The sequence below is a fragment of the Rhinatrema bivittatum genome, chromosome 16 (assembly GCF_901001135.1).
Source record: "Rhinatrema bivittatum chromosome 16, aRhiBiv1.1, whole genome shotgun sequence".
Taxonomy (NCBI): domain Eukaryota; kingdom Metazoa; phylum Chordata; class Amphibia; order Gymnophiona; family Rhinatrematidae; genus Rhinatrema; species Rhinatrema bivittatum.
In genome coordinates, this window is record NC_042630.1 from 13847210 (window position 1) to 13874520 (window position 27311).

General features: G+C 51.4%; 1 protein-coding gene across 4 annotated transcripts in view; it reads right to left on the reverse strand.

The window, feature by feature from the left end:
* ACHE (acetylcholinesterase (Cartwright blood group)) overlaps positions 1–27311 on the reverse strand; it is a 155133-nt gene that overhangs the window by 19276 nt on the left and 108546 nt on the right. Inside the window, exon 1 of one of the 4 annotated variants that reach the window (XM_029580253.1) lies at positions 19971–20073. The exons of 1 other annotated variant lie outside the window; for it this stretch is intronic. The gene's annotated coding sequence lies outside the window, so the exon portion shown is untranslated. Of the gene's footprint in view, positions 1–8564; positions 8636–8981; positions 9065–19970; positions 20074–27311 lie in introns of those variants that run through there. 2 more of the 4 variants (XM_029580252.1, XM_029580250.1) reach the window with 2 other exon arrangements.

Sequence of the window (27311 nt, forward strand, 5' to 3'; positions counted from 1 at the left end):
CCTGCTAGTCCAGTACAGAGATCCCCACACACGGCTCTGCCCTGTAGCGCCTCCTGCTAGTCCAGTACAGTGATCCCCACACACGGCTCTGCCCTGTAGCGCCTCCTGCTATTCCAGTACAGAGATCCCCACACACAGCTCTGCCCTGTAGCGCCTCCTGCTATTCCAGTACAGAGATCCCCACACACAGCTCTGCCCTGTAGCGCCTCCTGCTATTCCAGTACAGAGATCCCCACACACAGCTCTGCCCTGTAGCAGCTCCTGCTATTCCAGTACAGAGATCCCCACACACAGCTCTGCCCTGTAGCGCCTCCTGCTATTCCAGTACAGAGATCCCCACACACAGCTCTGCCCTGTAGCGCCTCCTGCTAGTCCAGTACAGAGATCCCCACACACATCTCTGCCCTGTAGCACCTCCTGCTATTCCAGTACAGTGATCTCCACACACAGCTCTGCCCTGTAGCGCCTCCTGCTATTCCAGTACAGAAATCCCCACACACAGCTCTGCCCTGTAGCGCCTCCTGCTAGTCCAGTACAGAGATCCCCACACACGGCTCTGCCCTGTAGCGCCTCCTGCTAGTCCAGTACAGAGATCCCCACACACGGCTCTGCCCTGTAGCGCCTCCTGCTAGTCCAGTACAGAGTTCCCCACACACGGCTCTGCCCTGTAGCGCCTCCTGCTAGTCCAGTACAGAGATCCCCACACACAGCTCTGCCCTGTAGCGCCTCCTGCTATTCCAGTACTGAGACCCTCACACACAGCTCTGCCCTGTAGCGCCTCCTGCTATTCCAGTACAGAAATCCCCACACACAGCTCTGCCCTGTAGTGCCTCCTGCTAGTCCAGTACAGAAATCCCCACACACAGCTCTGCCCTGTAGCACCTCCTGCTAGTCCAGTACAGAGCTCCCCACACACAGCTCTGCCCTGTAGTGCCTCCTGCTAGTCCAGTACAGAGATCCCCACACACAGCTCTGCCCTGTAGCGCCTCCTGCTAGTCCAGTACAGAAATCCCCACACACAGCTCTGCCCTGTAGCGCCTCCTGCTAGTCCAGTACAGAGATCCCCACACACGGCTCTGCCCTGTAGCGCCTCCTGCTAGTCCAGTACAGAAATCCCCACACACAGCTCTGCCCTGTAGCGCCTCCTGCTAGTCCAGTACAGAGATCCCCACACACGGCTCTGCCCTGTAGCGCCTCCTGCTAGTCCAGTACAGAGAATCCCCACACACAGCTCTGCCCTGTAGCGCCTCCTGCTAGTCCAGTACAGAGATCCCCACACACAGCTCTGCCCTGTAGCAGCCTCCTGCTAGTCCAGTATGAAGAACACCCCACTTCTCATACACAGCTCTTTCCTGATGTTTAGTAAAATGGAAAGACAGCGCCTGTGTACAAAGCGAGAGACAGGAAGAATGCATTCAGCAGAGTTTGTAAAGAGGAAAAGTGACAGACAGTATGCAAGTTTTTCTCTCTAGTGTAATTTGTCTCTCAATCTCTCCTTTCTTGTCTTTTTTTTTTTGTCTCCCTCTTTCTGTTACTATTTCCACTCTCTCTCTCTCTCTTCCTGGTTCATTTCCGCTTTGGCATTTTTTTTTCTTGGCGATTTCTTCCCAAGCGGGTAAGTTGGGGAGGGAAGAGGGACAGCACCGATGCAGGGTTAAGTGAGGAGCCCTGGCTGGAGGGTCCTGGGGGGGGGGGGGGGGGCGTGAAGGAAGGGAGGCAGCCCCAAACCAGCTGCTCAAGCTATTCTGGGTCAGAGTCCAGGCATGTCATTTCAGTGCACACATTTTTTCCACTATTAAAATACACACAGATTTAAATGTGTATGTGAGCGGCTATACATAGATATTTATGATAAATAAATACGTGCGGTCCCATCCTCAAATAATTCTCCCTCTCCCACCCCCCACTCTCTTTCTCCAGCCCTATAACCCTCCTGACAACACGACAAAAGTGAGAACTGGGGCCTCACATGGGCTTCTGTAGCAGCCGTGGACGAGCCAACTGCAGAGCTGCCAAGTTACCCAGCTCCAGGAAGGAAACTGCTTTGCGCAGTTCTGGTTTTTGAATTTCCATCCCATTGCACTCTGGTATTTGTAGTCCCTGCTTCTGCCATTTGAAATTGCCACTGCAGGTGCCAAAACACATCAGGATTGGGGCGGGTGCTGGAAATCCAGAGCTGGCATAAAGATCTCCCTCCCAGAACTGCATCCTTGACTCCCTTCTGCCTCTTCTGCCCTTGCTCTGTTGGTTTGGCAGATTCCTCCTGCTCCTGCGCCAACAGAAATGGCCTCCTCATTCACAGCCACCCAGGATATGTTATAAAAACTGCCTCCTACACCCCCCACCTAGCTCAGCCATTGCAGTCATGGTCCTTGGCCGGGGGCCACCCACTGCAGGCTCCCTCCGGACTTTGATGAATGCGCACCCTGGATCTTGCCAGCACGCGTCACGGCTGATGAGTGAGGCTCGCTCCTTCCAGACGCGATGGACGCTGCCCCTCTGCGGCATCTGCAGCCCCAGCTGGCCCTGCGGGGCAGAGGAACTGAATCCAGGGTCTCCGCACACAGGACAGTGCCCTGGTTCTTGACCGCAGCCCTGACTCGCTGGGTGCCACCGGCAGCATCCTGACGGTGCTCCCCACTGGCCGTGTTCTGGTTTTAATTCTGACTGTGACCCGCACGCAGGATACAAAGGGCTGTGGAGATGAAATCCGGACGAGCTCTCTTCGGGCTCTGAATCCGGGCCATGTCTACTCTCTAAAGCAAACACTTCAACTCCCTGGTCAATTATCAGAGCAAGGGCGCTCTGGCCAGAGTCTGTGACCTGTCCAATGTCCAGCTGCACTTCTCTCTTTACACTGTCCAGCTCCTAGGTCCATCTCTCTTCTGCTACCTTCGCTCTCTCTGCCTCCCTCTCCTTTTTTTTCTCTCTCTCTCTCTCTCTCCCTCCCCATCGCCATTCCTTCTTTTCCATTCAGTCTCCCAAGGGAGCTCAGAAGCCAGAATCGGATGCTCTGTTTGGGAAGGATGGATTCTGTGTACCCCCCCCCCCCCCCCCCGAGCAGCTGTGTCCTTACAGAACCCAATAACAGCAAGGCAGGAGAGATGCCCAGTGGTGTTAACCAGGGGGGAGGAAGAAAAGACCCCTGGAAGCCTGAAAGATCCCACCCTGAGCTGGGTTCTACCTTCCAGTTGACAAATGCAGTTTTGAAAGAATCTAACCTTTGCCCAAGGACTTAATTACATACAATTGCTAGAGGAGGAGGAGAGAGAAGTTCACAACAAAAACTGTACACCATTCAGCAAACAGCGCCATGGGACCATTGGCCAGACGTCAGGGCTCTTTCTGCTTGCACAGTCTCCTTCTCTGGAAGGTTTTGCTGTCTGGAGCTGCAGAAATGACATCCTTGCCAGCCTGAAGGTGATTGGTAAGGTGCTCACTGATCCCTGGAAAGGTTAAAGCGTGCCTGAGGGAGCAGGGTGAGAACAGACCCTCCACCTCTATGGGTTTTGGCAGGAAAATCCCGGGTCCTGCTGGCACGGCAGAGAACTTCAGCTAGATACAAAGATATTACTCCTCCCCAGCCCAGTACCCAGAGAATGGTCTTGGGGAAATCGTTCCACTACACCCTACCCAGAGAGAGTAACCCCCAGGACCTCCTGCTCCGGCCTTCTCTTCCAACTCTCCCCTTCCCAGTATCCAAGTCTGCTTTTCCCATCACTTGACAGACGATCGCTTTCACCGGAACTGCCCGAGAATCTTCAGATTAGCTTGCTGAAACCGTATCCCTGCCCAGGGCTTATTTATAAACAGATGACGGCACCTCAGCTTCCAAAGGCCTAAGGACACCTCTATCTGCCTTTACCCGCACCCTAGGATGGGGGTCAAACTACTAGAAAGTCTTGCGGCATCAGGAATCCCCAGGAAGTGGCAGCAAACTCTCAACACAAAACAGGTAGCTGCTTCACTGGGATCCTAAAGCAGCCAAATTACAATACTGCTCCCATCACTGCATCCTGTCCCACAGCCCCGCATCATCTCTCCCTAGTGCTTCCATCACTGCATCCTGTCCCACAGCCCCTCATCATCTTTCCCTACTGCTTCCATCACTGCATCCTGTCCCACAGCCCCTCATCATCTTTCCCTACTGCTCCCATCACTGCATCCTGTCCCACAGCCCCGCATCATCTCTCCCTAGTGCTTCCATCACTGCATCCTGTCCCACAGCCCCTCATCATCTTTCCCTACTGCTTCCATCACTGCATCCTGTCCCACAGCCCCGCATCATCTCTCCCTAGTGCTCCCATCACTGCATCCTGTCCCACAGCCCCGCATCATCTCTCCCTAGTGCTTCCATCACTGCATCCTGTCCCACAGCCCCTCATCATCTTTCCCTACTGCTTCCATCACTGCATCCTGTCCCACAGCCTCTCATCATCTCTCCCTACTGCTCCCATCACTGCATCCTGTCCCACAGCCCCTCATCATCTCTCCCTACTGCTCCCATCACTGCATCCTGTCCCACAGCCCCTCATCATCTCTCCCTACTGCTCCCATCACTGCATCCTGTCCCACAGCCTCTCATCATCTCTCCCTAGAGCTTCCATCACTGCATCCTGTCCCACAGCCTCTCATCATCTCTCCCTACTGCTCCCATCACTGCATCCTGTCCAAGAGCCCATCATCTCTCCCTACTGCTCCCATTACTGCATCCAGTCCCACAGCCTCGGATCATCTCTTGCTACTGCCTCCATCAATGCATCCTGTCCCAAAGCCCCTCATCATCTCTCCCTACTGCTTCCATCACTGCATCCTGTCCCACAGCCCCTCATCATCTCTCCCTACTGCTTCCATCACTGCATCCTGTCCCACAGCCCCTCATCATCTCTCCCTACTGCTTCCATCACTGCATCCTGTCCCACAGCCCCACATCATCTCTCCCTAGTGCTTCCATCACTGCATCCTGTCCCACAGCCCCACATCATCTCTCCCTAGTGCTTCCATCACTGCATCCTGTCCCACAGCCCCGCATCATCTCTCCCTACTGCTTCCATCACTGCATCCTGTCCCACAGCCTCTCATCATCTCTCCCTACTGCTCCCATCACTGCATCCTGTCCCACAGCCTCTCATCATCTCTCCCTACTGCTTCCATCAATGCATCCTGTCCCACAGCCTCTCATCATCTCTCCCTACTGCTTCCATCACTGCATCCTGTCCCACAGCCCCGCATCATCTCTCCCTAGAGCTTCCATCACTGCATCCTGTCCCACAGCCTCTCATCATCTCTCCCTACTGCTCCCATCACTGCATCCTGTCCAAGAGCCCATCATCTCTCCCTACTGCTCCCATTACTGCATCCAGTCCCACAGCCTCTCATCATCTCTTGCTACTGCCTCCATCAATGCATCCTGTCCCAAAGCCCCTCATCATCTCTCCCTACTGCTTCCATCACTGCATCCTGTCCCACAGCCCCTCATCATCTCTCCCTACTGCTTCCATCACTGCATCTTGTCCCACAGCCCCTCAACATCTCTCCCTACTGCTTCCATTACTGCATCCTGTCCCACAGACCCTCATCATCTCTCCCTACTGCTTCCAGTACTGCATCCTGTACCAGAGCCCCTCATCATCTCTACCTACTGCTTCCATCACTGCATCCTGTCCCACAGCCCTCATCATCTCTCCCTACTGCTTCCATTACTGCATCCTGTCCCACAGCCCATCATCATCTCTCCCTACTGCTTCCATTATTGCATCCTGTCCCACAGCCCATCATCATCTCTCCCTACTGCTTCCATTATTGCATCCTGTCCCACAGCCCCTCATCATCTCTCCCTACTGCTTCCATTACTGCATCCTGTACCACAGCCCCTCATCATCTCTACTTACTGCTTCCATCACTGTATCCTGTCCCACATCCCCACATCATCTCTCCCTACTGCTTCCATCACTGCATCCTATCCCACAGCCCCTCGTCCTCTCTCCCTACTGCTTCCATCACTGCATCCTGTCCAAGAGCCCCTCATCATCTCTCCCTGCTGCTCCCATCACTGCATCCTGCCCCAGAGTTTCCATCCTCTCTCCCTGCTGCTTCCATCACTGCATCCTATCCCACAGCCCCTCATCATCTCTCCCTACTGCTTCCATCACTGCATCCTGTCCAAGAACCCTCATCATCTCTCCTTACTGCTTTCATCACTGCATCCTGTCCCATAGTCCCTCATCATCTCTCCCTACTGCTTCCATCACTGCATCCTGTCCCACAGCCCCTCATCATCTCTCCCTACTGCTCCCATCACTGCATCCTGCCCCAGAGTTTCCATCCTCTCTCCCTGCTGCTCCCATCACTGCATCCTGCCCCAGAGTTCCATCCTCTCTCCCTGCTGCTCCCATCACTGCATCCTGCCCGAGATTCCATCCTCTCTTCCTGCTGCTGTACCACAGCCCCTCATCATCTCTACTTACTGCTTCCATCACTGTATCCTGTCCCACAGCCCCACATCATCTCTCCCTTCTGCATCCATCACTGCATCCTATCCCACAGCCCCTCGTCATCTCTCCCTACTGCTTCCATCACTGCATCCTGTCCCATAGCCCATCATCATCTCTCCCTACTGCTTCCATTATTGCATCCTGTCCAAGAGCCCATCATCTCTTACTCCTGCTCCCATTACTGCATCCTGTCCCACAACCCCTCATCATCTCTCCTACTGCTTCCATCACTGCATCCTGTCCCACAGCCCCACATCATCTCTCCCTACTGCTTCCATCACTGCATCCTATCCCACAGCCCCTCGTCCTCTCTCCCTACCGCTTCCATCACTACATCCTGTCCAAGAGCCCCTCATCATCTCTCCCTGCTGCTCCCATCACTGCATCCTGCCCCAGAGTTTCCATCCTCTCTCCCTGCTGCTTCCATCACTGCATCCTATCCCACAGCCCCTCATCATCTCTCCCTACTGCTTCCATCACTGCATCCTGTCCAAGAACCCTCATCATCTCTCCCTACTGCTTTCATCACTGCATCCTGTCCCATAGCCCCTCATCATCTCTCCCTACTGCTTCCATCACTGCATCCTGTCCCATAGCCCCTCATCATCTCTCCCTACTGCTTCCATCACTGCATCCTGTCCCACAGCCCCTCATCATCTCTCCCTACTGCTCCCATCACTACATCCTGCCCCAGAGTTTCCATCCTCTCTCCCTGCTGCTCCCATCACTGCATCCTGCCTCAGAGTTTCCATCCTCTCTCCCTGCTGCTCCCATCACTGCATCCTGCCCCAGAGTTTCCATCCTCTCTCCCTGCTGCTCCCATCACTGCATCCTGACCCAAAGCCTTTCATCCTCTCTTCCTGCTGCTCCCATCACTGCATCCTGACCCAAAGCCTTTCATCCTCTCTTCCTGCTGCTCCCATCACTGCATCCTGCCCCAGAGTTTCCATCCTCTCTCCCTTCTGCCCCCCAGCACTGCATCCTGCCCCAGAGTTTCCATCCTCTCTCCCTTCTGCCCCCCAGCACTGCATCCTGTTGCAGAGCTCAGCCCTTCTCCTCGTCTGTCTCTTCCTCCGACAGTGTCTGTGTTCACTTATCGCGGCCCCTGCTCCCACGTACATACACACACTAAACACAAACAGATCCGTCAAACAACTGCAGCTCCCAACCTCAGCCTCTGTCTCTGCTCCCCACTGTCCCAGATAAGTCGGAAGTACTGTCCATACTCCATGCCCTTTCCCTGCAGAAAGGTAAGACACCCTAAAGGATAGGACAGATTTACAGGGATCGCAGATAACTTAGCAAATACATGATAGGAAAACACTATTGGATCTATAGACAGAGGGGAGCTGTGCCTTGCTTAAGCTGCTGCATGATGTCCCGCTGTTTTAGCACAGCTTTCCGCAGACTATTCCGGTTTCATTTGTGGCAGGATGCCCCTCTGGTTTGGGGGATGGAGGGGGTGCCTCCGGGTTATTTTGCACCACAATGCTTCCCTCGTCCTTGTTTGCATGATGCAGGGTGTCCCTCTGCTCGGGCTTTTTTGCTGCAGGATTCTCCCCTAGCCCTGGTCTGGGAGATGCAGGGCATCCTACTCTCCCAGGTTGTTTTGCTGCAGGATGCTCCCCCAGCTCTGGTCTAGGGGATGCAGGGCATCCCACTGTCTGGGTTATTTTGCAGACGGATGCTCCCCTAGCTCTGGTCTAGGGGATGCAGGGCATCCCACTGTCCCGGGTTATTTTGCAGTCGGATGCTCCCCCAGCTCTGGTCTAGGGGATGCAGGGCATCCCACTGTCTGGGTTATTTTGCAGACGGATGCTCCCCTAGCTCTGGTCTAGGGGATGCAGGGCATCCCACTGTCCCGGGTTATTTTGCAGACGGATGCTCCCCTAGCTCTGGTCTAGGGGATGCAGGGCATCCCACTGTCCCGGGTTATTTTGCAGTCGGATGCTCCCCTAGCTCTGGTCTAGGGGATGCAGGGCATCCCACTGTCTGGGTTATTTTGCAGTCGGATGCTCCCCTAGCCCTCTACCCCAGGTTGTCCATGGCCAGGGGGCGACCAGAGCTTACCTGGGCGGGCGAGTGTCTGCGGCTTCTGCTCTCGGTCTCTCTGCTTCTCGCGCTCTCTACCTCCCCCCTGCCGCCGCAGCAGCTCCCCTCCCCTCTGCCCCCTCCCCAGCTGCAGATCTCGCGAGCTCCGGCCAGTGGCACCGGGTCCAGGAGAGCGGAGGAAGGGGGAGGGCAGAGAGAGAGAGAGAGAGAGAGGAAAACAGACAGGAGGGGCATCCCCGGCCCTTCCAGCAATCAGGGGAAGGGGGACCCCAGGAGGGGGAGGGCCGTGCCGGCCACCGAGAAACGCCACGGACAGGAAAGATCAGGGGCAGAGGGGAGACGCAGGCAGAGGAAAGGGAAAGTCAGCAAGGATGCAGTGAGCCTGACTGCCCAAGCATCCTCTCCTCTCCTCCCTCCCTTCCACATCCTCTTCACCTGTCCTTGGCGCGATCCTTTTGCTCTTTCTTTCTGGTTTACTCCTCGCAGCTCTTCCTCGGCCCCTCGTTTGCAGCATCCCCCTCCCTCCTTCCTCCTGCTCTCAGCGTTTCCAGTCCCCCTGGCTCAGCAGATTCTGGCAGTCGGGCTGACGAGCAGCTTCTCTCCCCCCTCCCCTCCCGTCCAGGAGATCAATCGATGAAGCCCGAGTCAGCAGGAAGAAGCCCTGGCGCTCCCCCCCCCCCCCCCCCCCCCCGGCAACCTGAGCCAGCAGCTTCAAGGGCAAGGGGGGAGGCCAGGAAGCTGCGGGGGGTTATTTAAGGGAGAGGGCGAGAGACCTGCTGGAAGGGAAGGCAAGGGTCGTGCCGGTGATCCAGGGCAAGGCAGCACCCAGATTTGGAGGGTCCCCCCTTCCCCTGATGAGCTTCCTCCAGCACACAGATTGGGAAGGGGGTCAATCCCCGTTCCACCGCTCATAATTACAAATCCCCTCCCCATTCTCACCCGGGGGGGGGGGGGGGAGAGGAGAAGCTATAATCCCCTTTCCATCACCATAAATACACCCCCCATGGGGCACCCTAAAACCCCTTCTATCTCCATAATTACAAGCCCCCCCCCCGACCCCCTCCCACACTCGCACACCTCTTCACTTCCCCTGGGGTGGGGGCATTCACTTTGGAGGGGCTAATTCCCCACCTATCCCCACAGACTCCTCCCCTCTGCCCTCACCGGGGGGGGGGGGGGGGAGGGAAGGTGGAGAACATCAACCTGGAGCAGGGCTTCCCAAACCTGTCCTGGGGTTGGCAGGATATCTGCCAGGAATGTGCATGAGAGAAATGTGCCCATCATGGAGACTCGGGATATGCACATTCCTGGTGGATATCCTGCCAAGCCCAGGACGGGCACCCCCCCTGCACTCCCCCTTCCATCTGCCTTTCTTCCCCCTGGAATGGAGGGAGGTGGACAGCGCTTGTCTCCCCTCCCTCAGCTCGCACACACAGGGTCTCTCCTGGGAAGAGGCACCTTGTCTCATTTGCCATTCCCTCCTCCCCCCAGCATACACAGATTTTCATGGGCAGCCAGATATTCCTGGGATCAGAGCCACCAACACCCCCCCCCCCCCCCCAGGGCAGAGGCACTTCCTTGTTTATGCGGATACCACAGTAACAAGGTTTGAAAATAGTCAGGGGGTCTGAGTAATAACGCAAGGCATGTGGCAGCCAGGGAGCGAGCAAATCCTCACCATCTGTCCCCAGTGTGTGTGTGTGTGTGTGTGTAAAATGTGTGTGTGTGTGTGTGTGTCTGCCCATACTGCTCTGCCCCAAGCAACTGAGAGCAACCTGGGAGAGGGGTGACAGAGAGGAAGCTGAGGAGGAAGGGGGAGATGGGGAGGAACTTGGAAGAGGGGGGTGACAGAGGGGAATCTGAGGAGGAAGGGGGAGATGGGGAGGAACTTGGAAGGGGTGACAGAGGGGAATCTGAGGAGGAAGGGGGAGATGGGGAGGAACTTGGAAGAGGGGTGACAGAGGGGAATCTGAGGAGGAAGAGGGAGATGAGGAGGAACTTGGAAGAGGGGTGACAGAGAGGAAGCTGAAGAGGAAGGGGGAGATGGGGAGGAACTTGGGAGAGGGGTGACAGAGGGGAATCTGAGGAGGAAGGGGGAGATGGGGAGGAACTTGGAAGGGGTGACAGAGGGGAATCTGAGGAGGAAGGGGGAGATGGGGAGGAACTTGGGAGAGGGGTGACAGAGGGGAATCTGAGGAGGAAGGGGGAGATGGGGCGGAACTTGGGGGGGGGGGGGTGACAGAGAGGAAGGTGAAGAGGAAGGGGGAGATGGGAGAAGAGTGGATAAGAACCTAAGACAGGAGGGGGCCCTGAAGACCCTGGTGTTTGAGCAGAAGGAGATGAACCTTTGAGGGAAGGCGATGGGGGAGAGAGGGAAGAACCTGGAGAGAAGGACTGAGACATGGGAGAGGGGTGAGTGGTAGAGAGGAAGATTTTAATAAAGGGAGGGAGTAAGCTGGGAGGTGACCTGGTGGTTAGAGAAACCAGGAGGAAGGGGGTGGGGTGGGGAGGAATTTGGGAGGGGGCAGTGAGAGAGGAGTCAAGTCACTTCACCCTCCATTGTCTCAGGTACAAACCTACAGGTCGCTCACCTGAGACAGGAGACAGGACACCCTGCCCCAGGAGTCCCCTTGCCATTCATCCTACCACCTTTACAAACAGGATACAAGGCTGGCGGAGGGGGGAGGGTGTGCATAGAGGAGGTACCCGGGTGGGGGGGGGTCATTTCACCAGCCACTGTATCCCTTTGTGCAGAGGAGGCAAGACCTGGGCTCTGTCCATAGCAAATACACAACGTGGAATCATCTCAGGGCCCATCCACAGGCAGAGACAGGGTCTGGGAGTGCTTGTGCTTGGGGAAGGAAACGCCTGTGCTGGACTAGCCGCGGGCTGCCTGGATTGGCCACAGGATGGCAGTGTGGCTCCTGAAACGGCACAGCCCGGCCCTGCCCATGGCGGATTGTGATTGAGTCCAGGTGCCGGATGTGGGATGAAAGCAGGTCACTGCAAGGCTCCCAGGTACTGCGTCTTCAGGCCCAGCTGTAGGGCTAGAAGAGAAATGTTTTGTTTGGGTTTTTTTTGGGGGGTGGCACAAAACGCCACAGGCTGAACGCCAGAGACTTCTGCTGGGGTGGGTACTCAGGGAAGAAAAGGCTTCAGTGACAGGACAGGCCCCCCCAACACCTCACCACCATTCCTGAGTAGGGTTAGCAGCTTACCCCGAGTCACCCAAACAGATTGAGCCAGTCCGGGTGTTGCTACATATCCCATGCAGGGATTTACAGTTCTGTTTCTCTCTTTCTTTTTCTCCTTGATTGCTCTTTCTAAATTAGAACTACGAATCCCAGCATGCCATGGGACAAAACCCGGACTGGCTCAATCTGCTTGGCTGCCACCCCATTTCTGAGTGGGAAGAAAATTCTCGGGCAGTCCTGTAATATTTTGTCCTGCTTCAAACCTGACAACAAGGAGGGCTCCCAGGGACCAGGCCCAGCCAGTCCTGAGTTCATCCCCATGGCATTTGCTGCTTTTTCTCAGAGGAACTGGAACTACAGTTCCCAGCATGCAACGTGGATAAAACCAGCAGAGGTTCAGCCCGTCCTTGGTGACCTAGAGCCTATCTGCCAACCCTGTCTTTAGACGCAGACACATCTCCGTGGCTCCTGTCCCCGGCTGGGACTGGGATTGCGGCGCGCCCCCCACGTTTCCCCCCTCCGTGCCGGGGGAATGATACGCACACGGGAGTAGATAATGACATCGGTGCGGCCTCTCGTCCCTTATCCCGGTCATCGGCTGCCAGGGTAAAGCAGCCCGGGCTGCGGAAGATTCCCCCCCCCCCCCCAGTGTCACATGTCGTACAGTAACACGCACGAGAACAAAACGCCGGGGACTATTTCCGAATCGTCTTAAAATAGCGCGCCCCAAGCGAGCCTCGTGGAGCCCCCGAGCTCTCCGTTTGGCAGCGGGGGGCTGCCAGGGGAAATTCTCTCGTCACGGGCCAATCTCGGGTTCCCCCCCTCCCCCCCCCCCCCCTCGCCTCCGGCCTGACCGCCGGGCTGACGCGGCGCAGAGAGAAAGCTCTGACGTCTTCGGACTGCGCAGAGCGGGCCCCTTGGGCCAGGACCGGGCGCAGTTCGGGACCCGCAGCCCGGGGCTTGCATTTGTTACCCCTGAGTAAAGCGTTGCCTCCAACCCCCCCCCCCCCCCAGCGCTGTGTGGCGGTTCCGTGACCTCGGGCTAACCTTGGGACAGGCTGGCGCGGGCTCTCTGGCGTGACTTGACCAGAGGGGGGGGGGGGGCCCAGTGCAGGTGTGAAGAGACGCCCTCCTCCCCCCCTGCTGTTCTGACAGCTGTCAAAGCATATTCCGGTCTCTGCGCCAGCCTCCCCCTGATCCTTTACTGCAGCCAGCACCGGTAACAAGAGGAAGGGACAAACCCTGCATTCTCCCTGGAAGGCACTTTCCTAACAACCCTGCTTCGTGTGACTTCGGGCTTTTGCTGTAGTGTTTGCTGTCAGACTGTCCTGAGCTCTTTCTTCCTTATGGTCTCACCTGGACTCTTAGCAGAGCCCGGGGGGAAGGGTGCACTAAGAATCCAGGGGGGGCGGATGAAATTTATAACCTGCAGAAAGAGGGCGCCGAGTAGCGCACCTCCACCTCTCCTGGGGGCGGCCAGGCAATATTGTAAATGGAGGGAGGTCGCGCCGTCAAGGAGGCGCCAGGGGTCGATTGCGCGCCCCCGGTGCCTCCTTGTCAGCGTGCGCCCGGGAGAGCGCGGCCGTCCGCCGGTTAAGGAAACGGACGCTGAGTTTATGAGTGTCCGTTTTCCTAACCGGCGCACAGCCACGGGTTCGGAAAAGGGACGCTGGTTAACTGAGCATCCCTTTCCTGAACCTGACCACCCGCACTTTTTTTTTTTTTTAAATCTTTCATTCCTCCTACTTCATATCGCAACGATATCACAACAATATTAAGTAGGATGATGTTCAGAAAAGCAGTATTTTCTAGGGATGTGCATTCGTTTTGGACGAATTGGACAATTTCAACGAAATTGTCCAATTCGTCCTGGTTCGGAGGACCCAAAAAACGAATGCAGTTTTCCCGAAATTTCAGAAAAATTTGTTTTTTGGGTTAGCGTGCACTAACTTTAAAATCTTAGCGCGTACCTCCCCCCCCCCCCCTCCCGAAAACTGAGCGGCGCATCAATCTACCCGGGGCCTGATTGGACGGTGCTAATTTCTAGCCACCACTAGAGTTCCTCTCTTTAATTAAAGCTTCAGCAAATCCCCCAGGCTGAGACATCTTCAAGAAATAAGAATCTGTTCCATGACAAAAACTCAAGTTTTAAGCATTCTAGGAAATCAGTTGTGACGAGCTTTTCTGGGCACTTCCCACGTTAGTCTGATAGGAAAACAGGATTTAGAAGCCCTTCTTTTTGACCATCTTCTGGCAGCCATGACAGCCCCGGGGCCATTGATGACATTGGATACATTGATTGGCTGCATGCAGCACATGCATATGAGATGTCATTAGTTTGCGTGGATGATGTTACATCTGGGGCATAACTTGACATGGTGGCTGACTCCAGGCGGGTGCTTAATAGGGATTTGCATTGGTTTGAAACAAATGCAAAAAATGCAACGAATGAGGCCATTTCCGGTTCGTTCTGAAAGGAACGAATGGAAAATGGCCTCCTACAAAAATACTCTAAAATGTTTAGCTATTTTCATATTCGTGGCATTTAAAAAAAAAAAAAAAAGTCAGGCCACCCGTGGCCCTAGAAATCCTTTCCCACTCAGCGAAACCTCCTCAGACCTCCATATCGAGCCATAAAGCTAATCTGGCCTGGCCGGACCCCTTCCCTCCTTTTAAATGTGCCGGGAGCAGTAAGCTCCCACCTTGCTTCACACTTTCCTCCTTCCTCCGGTGCAGCCAGAGCCATTACGATGTACGGCCATACACCAAAATGTACGAGAGGAAAGGGCTGAAATGATGTCCCTTTGGCACCATCCTCCACGTGGGCAGTTGCATTTCTAAAGGACGGGACCCAGGTGGGAACGGGGGAAAGGGGAAGTGGGGAGCCAGGGTGGGATCTCCCAGGCCCTAACACATTTTAAACAAGGGATGGGGAAGGGGCCTAAGTAGGCCCCAGGTAGGCTCCCGGCAAGTCCCGGGCAGGCCCTGGCTAGGCCAGATTATTATTTTGGCCAGAAGTGGGCACTGGAGGGGCCCAGGGCAGGCCCAGGCCCCTGATTCGCGTTTTGCTGTACACCCCTAATGCTTACAGGATTTAGCAGTGAAATGGCTTCCATGTACAAGGTCTGGGCTGCTGCAGAGTGGATGCTGCTGCCCATAAAGGTATCTGCGAGCAGCCAGCATGGGGGCGGGCAAGCAGAGGCACTGGGGTAAATTATTCAGTACGGGGTATCAACGCCGGTCTGTGCCCACTTACGTTACCATTACATGTGTCTTGTTTATGTGTAATGTTATTATTATGATTTGGATTAGGTTTTATTTGTCAGTTATTGTTGAGTGATATATGTTGTTGGTTTATTCTGGCCCCCGAAGCAGCCCCTATGGAAAGGGCGAAACTCGGCCTGAGTCGGGCTTGTCCAGAGTTCCATGTCTCCATATAATAAAGGTTTCTGATCGGACATTTCCGGCTTCTAATCCTTCTTGTTGCCCCCACGGCTTTTTTTCTTTAGATAGCCTTCCTTGTGGCTTTTTTTTTTTTTTGGTCCACCGCTTATGGACGTGGCAGGGCTGCTTTCTGTTGCTGGCATGGAAGAGTCCACGAGGCGCTCTGGTAACGTGGAACCCCCTCCCCTTGCACAGCCACGGCGCCCTCCCGGTGACAAGGGCGGATCGACGGAGAACGCAAGGGGCAAGGCTGCAGTCAGTACTAGCAGCAGCAGCAGCAGCACTAGTGGCAGCAGCACTAGTGGCAGCACTAGTGGCGGTACCGGCAGCAGTAGCACTGCAAGCGGAAGCACTGAAAGGAAATATCAGAAGTGTCCCTGGCGCTAACAGCAGTTATCAGCAGCAGCAGGGCAGGAAATGATAAGAGGCAGATTACAAATCAAAGACATGAAAACCGGTTAATTAATAACCAAAGGCGCTTGGTGTCAGTGTTGCGGGAAGGTGGAGGCTGCCTGAAAGAAGTTATTTACAGCTAAAAATAGGATTGTGAGGTGGGGACAGAAATGCCCGGAGGCGAAGGGGCTGAGTCACATGGGGTTTACTCCTACTGTCAGCCAGATATCGGCCTTCCCGACACCCCCGGCCCAAAGGTGGGGCAGCTGTGGAGGGACGTCTCCCCCAGGACCACGTAGAGCAGGCCCTGCCAGCCAGAAGAGCGCGGGCCCAGCAGGGCTTACGCTGGCGCGTCTCCGCTCGTAGTCCCGCGGGGTGGTCCGCGCAGCCTACGTGCGCGTCAGAGCACGCGCGGCAGCAGGGCATATTTCCCTGTGTGACGGCGGGACGTGTGCCGCTCCCGGGCACAGCCCTGACTTGGGCTGCCGGGGGGGGGGGGGGGGGGGGGAGGGGGGAAGTGCAGCCAAGATGAAGTCACCGGGAGGCATCACCTACAAAGCAAACAAGCCCTGAGCGCCCTTCCCTGCTGGAATTCAAAGCCTCCAGAAGGCCGGGTCAGGGTTAGGGAGGGAGCGGGCCCATCTCCTGATCCCCCCCCCCCACGGAGGGGGTTTACGGCTGTGGGCCCGGCGCCTCCGCCAGCCCTCCAGCTGCTCGGCATGGCTCGGAGACCCCCAGGTGGCCGTGCCTGCTGCCGGCGGCCCTCGGGAAGGAGCCGCAGTAATAACCGGAGCAGGATGTACGTCGGGGCACTATGCGGCAGGGAAGCCACATTCCGTTCAGTCGAAGAAATAAAGTACTTCCCCCCCCCCCCAAAACTGGCCCTCAAAAGCCTCCTGCGAGGGAAGGAGCGGGGAAAATCTCCGTCCAATCCTGGGAGGCATCGGAGGAATGGCGGAAAAATATGTTCTGCCTGACCTAATCCTCGTCCCTTCTGTACCGCGTCACTTTATTTTATTTTATTTATTTTATTTTATTTATTTAAAGTTTTTCTATACCGGCATTCGCGATGGGTATCGCATCATGTCGGTTTACAATTAACAAGTGAAGAGGTAACAAGAGGTCATAAATAACAATAAATAACATAAATTAAAAAGGTAGTAGTAATAGTAACAATATACAAGTGAAAGTTAAGGGTTGCAGTTACAATAAAACAAGGTAGTAATATAACTTGGAACAGAGAAAAGAAGCTGGGGTTTTTAACTAGATACATATGATACATATATGCCTATCAATGCATTTGAGGTAATAACGAATTGCCCTAATGCTGTGGAGTTAATTGCTATGTTAAGGTATTATTTTATTTTTTTCTCTATATTATTTTATTTTATTATTTCTCCCTTTGATGGGTTTGTTTGCCAACACTGAAAGGGAGAGAGAGAGGAGTGAGACAGAGATGGTTCCCCCTCCCCCCCCTCTCTGACATCGACTTCACTGGCCACCCCCCAGCGCCGGAGAGATGCTCGGGCCCCCAGAACCGAAACCAAACCACTGGCTGGCCGACCTCAGAAGGTGCGCGCAGCTTGGCGCGACGTTTAACTCCTCCGCGCGCACAGGTTTTGATGCGCTGATCTCCACCGACAGTTTTGTAAGGCTTTTGGCGTCCGTACAGGAGCGAAAAACGGGGGGCTAAAATGAGTTCCCCCTCGATGCAAATCCCACGTTAATGAAGGCATTGGCTCTTACTCCCCAGTGCAGGGAGGGGCGTTACAGCTCTGAAGGCTTAGCTCGTGTCTCCTCGACACTGGAAATGCAGCTCCCGGGTCAGAGGTGGCATTAAAGTTAACTGGCATTTCTGGGGCTGTGCCGGCGTGATCCTGGATTCCAGTCACCCCCGAGTCCAGGATGCACCACGGCAGCTGGGAACCCCAGGTCTGGGACTACAGCACCACCGTAGATTAACATTAGCCCCAGAGATGTGGACGAAAGCCACCTCTGACCCAGGAGTTAACGTTTCCAAGCACTTGGGACCCCCGAGTCAGAGGGACTCTTCCCCAGAACCAGAGAGCCCCTCACCCCACCACTCAGGAGTCCAGGGTCAGAGAGTTCCTGACTCAGAGATCCAGAGGCAGAGTTCCTCTAGCACAGGGGGTCCCGGCCTGGACCAGAAAACCTCCATATTTTTTACAAGTTAAAACCAGTAATACTTTAATACTGTTTTTAGCTCACCTGGCTGAAGTAAAGTGGTGCACTAAGGTTAGTGCTACCTTGTAACTCTGGTGTTGCACACCTTTTTTTTTTATTGGTGCCTATTTTTAAACTCCTGAAGGGTTTGCATACCATGAGCTTACTGTATAATAAAGAAAATGTGCCGTCATGTTTTATTACTTTAGGCTCCCAGAGATCAAATGCCTGCTGTACGCAGACGATCTACCCCAGGAGATTTGTAAGAGAACCTACTGCAAATCATGGGGCCTTACAGGTGAATCTGGAAAAGATTAAAAAAGAAATCATGATTTTCCATAAGCAGCTTTTTAAAATAATCTCCAACAGAGCATACCCTAGACTATACATTTTTTTTTGACCTAACACTAAATGCATCTAGGAGCTTTAAACTGATTATAAAGACACTACAAGAAAAAGCTCTAAGAGCCTGACATGCAACAAAGGTACCTCCAGTACAGCTGCTGTTCCAATAAGTCAATAGCTTCATTCAAGCAATACTCTTGTATGGGGTCTGTCGTTAAGCCAAAACTACAGAGGATGGGACAAAGCCCCAATAGAAACCCTGCACCCACACTTCTGCAAACAGACTGTCCACAGAAACCGTGGGGGGCAGAACTCCCCTTACTACTCACTCTACCAAAAAAAAAGAAAAAAAGAATATTAAAATTCCAGTGACACCTCGGTAACAGAGACAGAAACGCCCTCCCTCCAATCTGTAACATAGCACAAAAGCCTGCCAAAAAGTCACTCCAAACCAGCACTAACTCCCAGGACTCGCACAGCAACAACCCCCACCTAGGCCCTAGAACCCCAATACACCGCCTGTTGGGAGGTGCCGGGCGCAGGCTGGAGAGAAAAGGAAGAAACTGGCTGTGGTCGAGGGAAAAGGAAAACGGATAGAGAAAATAAAACAGGCGTGGAAAAGGGGGGAAGGAAAGGAAGATTCAAACAAGCATTACATTAAAGAAATATTTTATTTTAAAGACAATTTCAATAGAAACTTTATTGCTTTTTTTTTTTTTTTAAATTGGATTCCTTTTCACACTTTTTAAATGTCTATCCATAGAACGTCACATGCAAATTTTGCTGCGACGTATGGAAAAGGACGCCAGAGATTTCACTCCTGATGTGGGACAGGAGAGGGTGGGGTGGGGGTGGGACTCGAAAGGAACCTGAGCTGATTCTAGTCCCTGTCAGTGGATTTCAGTGGAGGGCGCTCGCAGACGTGGACAGAGCCCCCTTTGCCCCCCGGGAATGACTTGGCACAGCCACCGCCGATTATTTGAACATGATGGGGGACAGTGGATCTGGGGAGGGCTGAGGCCCTTTGATCTTGCAGCTGCTCAGTCTTCCTTGGCTGGGCTCCTAGCTGTGTGTAGGGGGGGGGGGTCCTGGAAGACCTCCGGCACAGAGCAGGCATCAGTGCGTCTGTCTCCTCCCACTGCATCATAAGCATCGCCCCCTCTTCCTCGCCCATCCCAGGCGAGCCCCTGCTGCCTCCCTGACTTTTTACTGCAGCTCGGAGCGTTGCCTCTCAGAGCCGAGACCAAATCTGCAGCCTTGGGAACCAAAGTTAGGCAAACGGATTTCATGGACATCCGTTGCAGATATCCCAAGAAGGAGACCCATTAAGGATCCGGGAGGACCGGATTTGGACACCATTAGCCTCAAAAAGAGGACCCTAGTGTGAACCAGGGAGGCAAGAATTCAAATCCCACCGCTGCTCCTTGTGACCTTGGGCAAAGCCCTTTACCCTCCATTGCCTCAGGAACAAATTTAGATTACAAACCCTCCGGGGACAGGGAAAGACCTTAAACTGGTCTGAAGTGGCTGAAAGGTGGAATATAAATCAAACGGAACGACAGAGTATCGTGAAGAAGGTGCATCCCAGGCCAGCAAGGATCTCCTTTTGTAGGAGGGCAGTGCCTCTTGCTGCACGTGATCCCTGGACTTCGCTTCGATCTGGAAGCGCTCCTCCTTGCACTCTTACCGTACTGGCACCATCTCACCCAGTGTGATGCCAGCAAAGGGCCACGGAAGCCCTAGCCACATCTTCAAATGGAGGGGAGGGGCGGGCAACCTCATGGGGCAGCAGATACAGGGCGATCCCTAGCATTTCCAAGCTCCCCGCCAAAGAATCTGCCAGGCCGGCACTGAGTCACGGTACCTTATCAGCCGGAGGCAGGTGTCCACCTGCACTGAGGCTCCTGCACCCTTGCACAAGCCGTTCCTTCTCTCTGGCTCTCTCTCTTGTTTGTAGGACACGCACAGTGCATGCACAGGTGGCAGTCAGAGTGGACAAGCAATATAAATACAAAAGTTTAATTCCCAGAGTGCCCTGGAAGGTCTGTACACGCCTCGCTCCTCTGTTCTTCTCTGAAGCTCTGGCTGTAAGGTTGCCAGATGGCTTCTAGCCATCAGGGACAAGATCAGCCAGTCCTGGTCTTGCTTTAGTGCACCCTGGGACTTGTAATTGCCATGAACACTATGAAACACAGGCTTTTGGGAGACTTTAACCGGGGTGAGATTATCCTGCAGCGAGAGACCTTCCTGCCATTCTGGAAACCGTCTCCAACAAACAGCCCAAAAAGGCCAGGTCTCGCTAACCAGAGCAGGCCTTTCGATATGGCCATGCTTCCATACTGCTCCCACTACTGTTATTTTTCAGAACGCAAGGACCGAGTCCGATTCTGTCCCCACCCACTGGTCCTTTAACATTCAAATTAAATCTGAAGCTCGAGATTTAGGTGTCCTCCTAGAATCAACTCTCTCTCTCTCTCTCTGAGCCCACAAATACAGTCACTGGTTCGTAGCTGTTTCTTTAGACTCCGAATGCTCTGCACTATCAAACCCTTCTTAAACCCCCTCCTACTTCTTCCTCCTCTCTTGTCCCGAGATTACTACAATTCCTTCTGCCTAGGATTATCTCGCTCGGCAGGGAAAGCCTTGCAAGCCGTTCAGAATTCTGCAGCCCATGTGCTCTCTGGGAGTCCCCTGCACGCTCACATCTCTCCGACTCTGGCAGAGCTGCACTGTGCTGCTGGCACATTCACATTACAATTCTGACATTAGTGTTTCAATCCGTCAAAGGCCTAGCAGCAAGTGGGCTTCCCGAACCTATTACCTACTGCCCTATGGGTTCTTTACCATCCATATCTAAAGGGTTACTGGTTGTCCCTGATTTTAAAGCGATGTGACCATACGTTTAGTGCTGCAGGCTTCAAATTATGGAATGAACCCCCAGAAGTCCATAAGACAGAAAATGATTTACTGCATTTCAGAAAACTTCTGAAACCACATCTGTTTTCCTTTGCATTTTTGGTCTAATCTGCTCTTTCGGTCACCTCCATGCTTGGTTACTGTGACACTTTTGGTTGAGAATTTGCTACCTTATTTTATGTATGTTTTTATTTATCTTTATTCAGATTTATTGATTGCTTACACCAAACGGTACTAAGCGATTTACAGCCTGAAGCATGCATAATCTGCAGAAGATAAAATATCCAGTAATAAACAATATAAAATCAAAGAATCAAATAATAAAATAAAAAAAATATACAAATAAATAGTATAACTAAAATGCAAAACAGTGGAGTGGAGTGCCTCAGGGATCTGTATTGGGACCCTTACTGTTCAATATATTTATAAATGATCTGGAAAGAAATACGACGAGTGAGATAATCAAATTTGCAGATGACACAAAATTGTGCAGAGTAGTTAAATCACAAGCAGATTGTGATAAATTGCAGGAAGACCTTGTGAGACTGGAAAATTGGGCATCCAAATGGCAGATGAAATTTAATGTGGATAAGTGCAAGGTGATGCATATAGGGAAAAATAACCCATGCTATAATTACACGATGTTGGGTTCCATATTAGGTGCTACAACCCAAGAAAGAGATCTAGGTGTCATAGTGGATAACACATTGAAATCGTCGGTTCAGTGTGCTGCGGCAGTCAAAAAAGCAAACAGAATGTTGGGAATTATTAGAAAAGGAATGATGAATAAAACGGAAAATGTCATAATGCCTCTGTATCGCTCCATGGTGAGACCGCACCTTGAATACTGTGTACAATTCTGGTCGCCGCATCTCAAAAAAGATATAATTGCGATGGAGAAGGTACAGAGAAGGGCGACCAAAATGATAAGGGGAATGGAACAACTCCCCTATGAGGAAAGACTAAAGAGGTTAGGACTTTTCAGCTTGGAGAAGAGACGACTGAGGGGGGATATGATAGAGGTGTTTAAAATCATGAGAGGTCTAGAACGGGTAGATGTGAATCGGTTATTTACTCTTTCGGATAGTAGAAGGACTAGGGGACACTCCATGAAGTTAGCATGGGGCACATTTAAAACTAATCGGAGAAAGTTCTTTTTTACTCAACGCACAATTAAACTCTGGAATTTGTTGCCAGAGAATGTGGTTCGTGCAGTTAGTATAGCTGTGTTTAAAAAAGGATTGGATAAGTTCTTGGAGGAGAAGTCCATTACCTGCTATTAAGTTCACTTAGAGAATAGCCACTGCCATTAGCAATGGTTACATGGAATAGACTTAGTTTTTGGGTACTTGCCAGGTTCTTATGGCCTGGATTGGCCACTGTTGGAAACAGGATGCTGGGCTTGATGGACCCTTGGTCTGACCCAGTATGGCATTTTCTTATGTTCTTATATAAAACAGACTCGCCCAGTTAAAATATATCATAAGGCTGTTTTAAAAGTTCCTAAAATTCACTTCAAGATACTTGCGCTGTTATTGACCAATGGGCCCTCCTGATTAAAAGTAGGCCTGTTTAAAATAATGTGAATTTAAAACTGTTTTCAAACTTTTAAACTTCTCCTCTAGCTGCAAAGCCTGAGGCAGAATGCTGTTACAGGAAACAGAGGTCTGTTTGAATGTTACTTCCTAATATTGTATGGCACTATTTTTCTTTTCACTCAAAAATAGTCCAATGCAAATGCATACGACACTACAGCAAAAATACAAAAGAACGTGTGCTCAATAATCTTCAATGTCTTAGTCTAATTTGTGAGAAAGGACCATCATACCACCCTGCAGTGTTTGAACTTAACTTTAGTTCAATGTTTATTTCCAGCACAGGTCTTGAAATGATAAATGTCGTATGAGGAATTTTTTTGATAACTTTTTCAGAAATGCTAATTGTACATTTATAAAACAGAACCGTCAAGTACAAAAAGGGCCCAAGCGTGTACTTCCCTTCAAACAGCCCAGTGTGAAAATGCCTGGCACGACCCCATGTTTAGTGGCAAAACTGCTTCAGGGGCTCCCAATGTAGCAGGAACGACGGTCACACTTTTCTCTGGATATAAAGTCACAGATGCAGGGACATTTCAGGCACGTCTGTAATTCATGAATTATAAAAAATAAAAAATGGAATACACTTGAAAACATTGCTATTATTCGTTTTTGTCTCTTCGACAAACTGCTTTTCAAATGATCTCTTGGCCAATTTTATTACTGTTTTGCATCTGACTTGCCAGTGCTTAAGTTCTTTTCCAATTTTCCTCATTTTTGAACGATGTCCTTTTGGTTTAATAATTGCCTCTTTCACCTCACCATTTAGGCTTCCCTGTGAGCCAGCACTGACCCAGCACTGACCCAGTGTGCCAGTATGCTGACCTAGTGTCCTGGCACTCTTCCCTCTGGACACGTACTGACCCAACGTTGCCTCTGAGCTGGTACTGACCCAGAATACTGTTAGGAGGCGCTCTTCCCTCTCACTTTTGACACAGAACCAGGGGCTGCTGCTGTCTGCTCTGCGGGTGTTAAAGGTCTCACTGTTCTTTTTCAGACGCCACAGGGACCGTCAGACCCAGTGTCAGAGGCTCAGCTCCAGCCCAGGCTCTGCAATGCAGCACCTGAAATACCCCCAGAGAGACAACCAGCTCAGGACTCAGAAACACTGCCTCCGCCCCGTCCATCTTTCTGAGAGCAATAACAAGAATCTGCTTTCAATCACTTGTGTTCCAGTCACTGAGAGAAAAACCCACCAGCGCAGACCAGTCATAGGAGCCTGGCTTCCAGAGGATTTCCCTGTTAGATGCCATATATTCACGTCATGCTATTTGACTGGGATTCTGCTGGGAGAAGTGCACGACTGAGATCTGTAGATAAGCCTGGAAAAAAAATGATCATGAGGGCCTTGTTCATGGCATATTATGCCAGCATTGAAGAAAAGAGTTAACCTAGCAGACAGTGCATTTCCGTGTGCCATGTCTGCGCAGTCTAAGGGTGACAGTGAATCAGGGCAGAGCTCAGATGCTTGCAGTCCCTGAGATCTGTCAGTCCAGCAGGGACTGGTTTTTTATACAGTAGCCCTGCAGTTTATTTTGTAATTAGGTAAGCGAGAATCTGATAACAATATTTTATCGCCAGGGATTCAGTGTTTGTGTATGTTTGGGCAGGTAGGGATGTCAGGTGTTTGATTTTTGGATTTGTGTTGGAAAGGGCTGTTAGTGCGTGTGTGTGTTTGGGCAGGAGAGGGAATATTAAGGTTTATGGCTTAGTGTTGGGAAAGGGTGTCAGAATGTGCATTTGGAGGTGGGACGGGGGTCAGGATATTTGTTTTAGAAAGGGATGTGGAATTGAATATGTTTGTGCTGGGAAGGGTATCATGGTTTATATGTTTGTGTTAGGTTTTTTTTGTTTTTTAAATCTTTTATCAGGATTTTTTTAAATCTTTATTGGATAGAAGTGTCAATTTGTGTTTGCCTGGGGACTGGAAGGGGTGTCAGGATGTATGTGTGCTTGAGGATTGGAAGAGGTGCAGCAGTGATTAAAAGAGCAAATAGAATGTGAGGAAATAAAGTCAGAGAATACATCTGGGAATGCCATAATGCATCATGGCGACTTTCATGGTGAATACTGTGTGCAGTTCTGGAAACTGCCATTTTAAAGAAATATAGAAGAACTAGAAAAGTTACAGAGATAGCAACAAAAATGATAAAAGTGGATAGCACGACTGCCTTATGAAGAAAGGCTAAACAGGTTGGAGAAGAAACGAATGAGAGGGAATATGCCAGAGGTTTATAAAATCAGGAGTGTTGTGGAACAAGTAAATAGGGAATGGCTATTTACCCTTTCAAATAGTACTCGGACTAGGGAAGCAGATTTTAAACACATTTAACATAGAATTTTGTCAATCCACTTACAATTAAGCTGTAGAATTTTTTTTTTGCAGAGTACGTGCCAGTAGCACAGCTGGGTTTTAAAAAGATTTAGAAAAATGTATAGAGCAGGTCCATCAACAGCTATTAGCCAGGTTAGGCTACCTCGTACTACCAGAGCCAGGAACGAACAGCAAGGAATGGATCGCCCCATTAGGACTTGTTGGTTTTTTTCCCCAGTGATCTGGATTGGCTTCTGATGGAGAGAGGATGCTGGGCTCAGTGGACCATTGGTCTGATTCATTATGGCATTTCTAATGATTTATGGTATTAAGTTGGCTGTGTTTGGAGAGTGGGAAGGGCTGGCAGGGTGTGTGTGTGTGTGTGTTGGGTGATGGCAGTGAGTCAGGATAGGGGAAGAAAGAGTATTTAGGTGAGTATATTTGAGTATGTGAGGGGGAGTCAGGGTTTACAGGATTTATGTTGTCACAGTGTATCAAGATGTGTTTTGGGGATAGGCAGGGGTATCAGGATGCAGGTGTTTGTATTGAGAAAGAATATCAGAATGTGCAAGTCCGCTGGAAGGGAGGTCAGGATGTACACATCTGTGTTGCTTTATGAGTGTCAAGGCTTATAGTTTTGTGTTGGGAAGGGGTGTCGGTGTATATGTTTGTTGCCAGAGGATGTGGTTAGTGCAGTTAGTACAGCTGGGTTTAAAAAAGGATTGGATAAGTTCTTGGAGGAGAAGTCCATTACCTGCTATTAAGTTCACCTAGAGAATAGCCACTGCCATTAGCAACGGTTACATGGAATAGACTTAGTTTTTGGGTACTTGCCAGGTTCTTGTGGCCTGGTTTGGCCTCTGTTGGAAACAGGATGCTGGGCTTGATGGACCCTTGGTCTGACCCAGTGTGGCATTTTCTTATGTTCTTATGTTTGTGATGGACGAAGGTGTTAGGATACACATTTGGCAGTAGGAAGGGATATCTGGCTTTTTGGGTTTATGTTGGAAAAGGGATTAAGGGTTTATGGGATGGTAGTAGGAAGGGGTTTCTGCATGTGTGTGTTTATACTCAGAAGAGGTTTACGAGTTGGGTTAGGAAGAGGTATTAGGATGTGCGTTCATGCTAGGAAGGAGCTTCAGGGTTTATGGTTTCTGCTGAAAAGAGGTTAGGGTGGGAAGGAATGTCTGGGTGAATATGTAGGTAAATGGACTCTACTGCTGCTGGTTAGCTGTGAGTTTAATTGCCGTCCTCCTCAGACAGAAGGAAAGGGCGCAGCTCTGCTCCATCTCATGCACTTCCACTTTTAATTAAATGCGACAGTAAAGGCAATACTGCAGCAGAGCAGCACTGAGAGGAAAGCGGTGCGTTTTGCAATGGTCATGATGGAGATCCTTCCAGGGTGGAAAATGCTATTAATGTGAGGGGAGGGGTGTGGGGGGGGATCTAGATCTGGCAGGGGGTCATGGGAAGGGATCAGCAGGCACATGATGGATTTTCTTTCTGTTTTCGTAGGATTTCTCCATTATCCTTTCTTTGTTGTTACAATGGTTTCTCACCATATGGTTATTTCTTGTTACTTGATAGTAAACAAATGGAAGGAAAGCCAAGGAGCTATTTGCACACCACTGAGCTTAAAGGGCTTTAGTCATGCCAAATTCCAGGTCAAGCAAACACACATGTCATGGGACCCACTCTTGCTTGGAAGAGTGAACCGGCACAAAACGCTCTGTGGCTCTTTCAGTGATGGCACAGAGCTAGGGAACATGGTAATAAAATGTAAAAAAGCTCCTGGATTCTCGGCAGCCTGCAATGCCCTATATCAGATCAGGCCCGGATTTAGTCCTAGGCAACTACCGCCAGTGTCAAATTTTAATAGGCACCAGAGCATGGCCGCTGCTGCTATGTCTTGATCCGAGTCTGCCTCCCAGCATGGTGTTAGGGGATATAGAAGAAGATTAGATATTAGAAAACGCCCAAAGGAACAATATCCAATAAACAGCAATCAATCTTTTATTATGAATTTTTACAAACACTTCAAAATAATCTTACAAAAATAGTTTATCACTTAGATTACAATAGTACATGCAATCCCTGACAATGTGCACTCAGTCAGTTCTCATGAGCTGCAAGTTCATATAAATGCAACACCAAACACGTCAAGCAGCATTGAATGAGACATGGGGGTAACCTGCATGGCACGGCAGATACTACTATGAGAAGCTTGCTGGGCAGACTGGAGGGACCATTGGTCCTTTTCTGCCATCATTTCTATGTTTTTTTTGTCTCTATGTGAAAACAATTTACAGTCAAACAGCATGCAATTAAACATTCATACTCCACACCCCAGAACAATTTTTAAAAACTTTACATACACTGT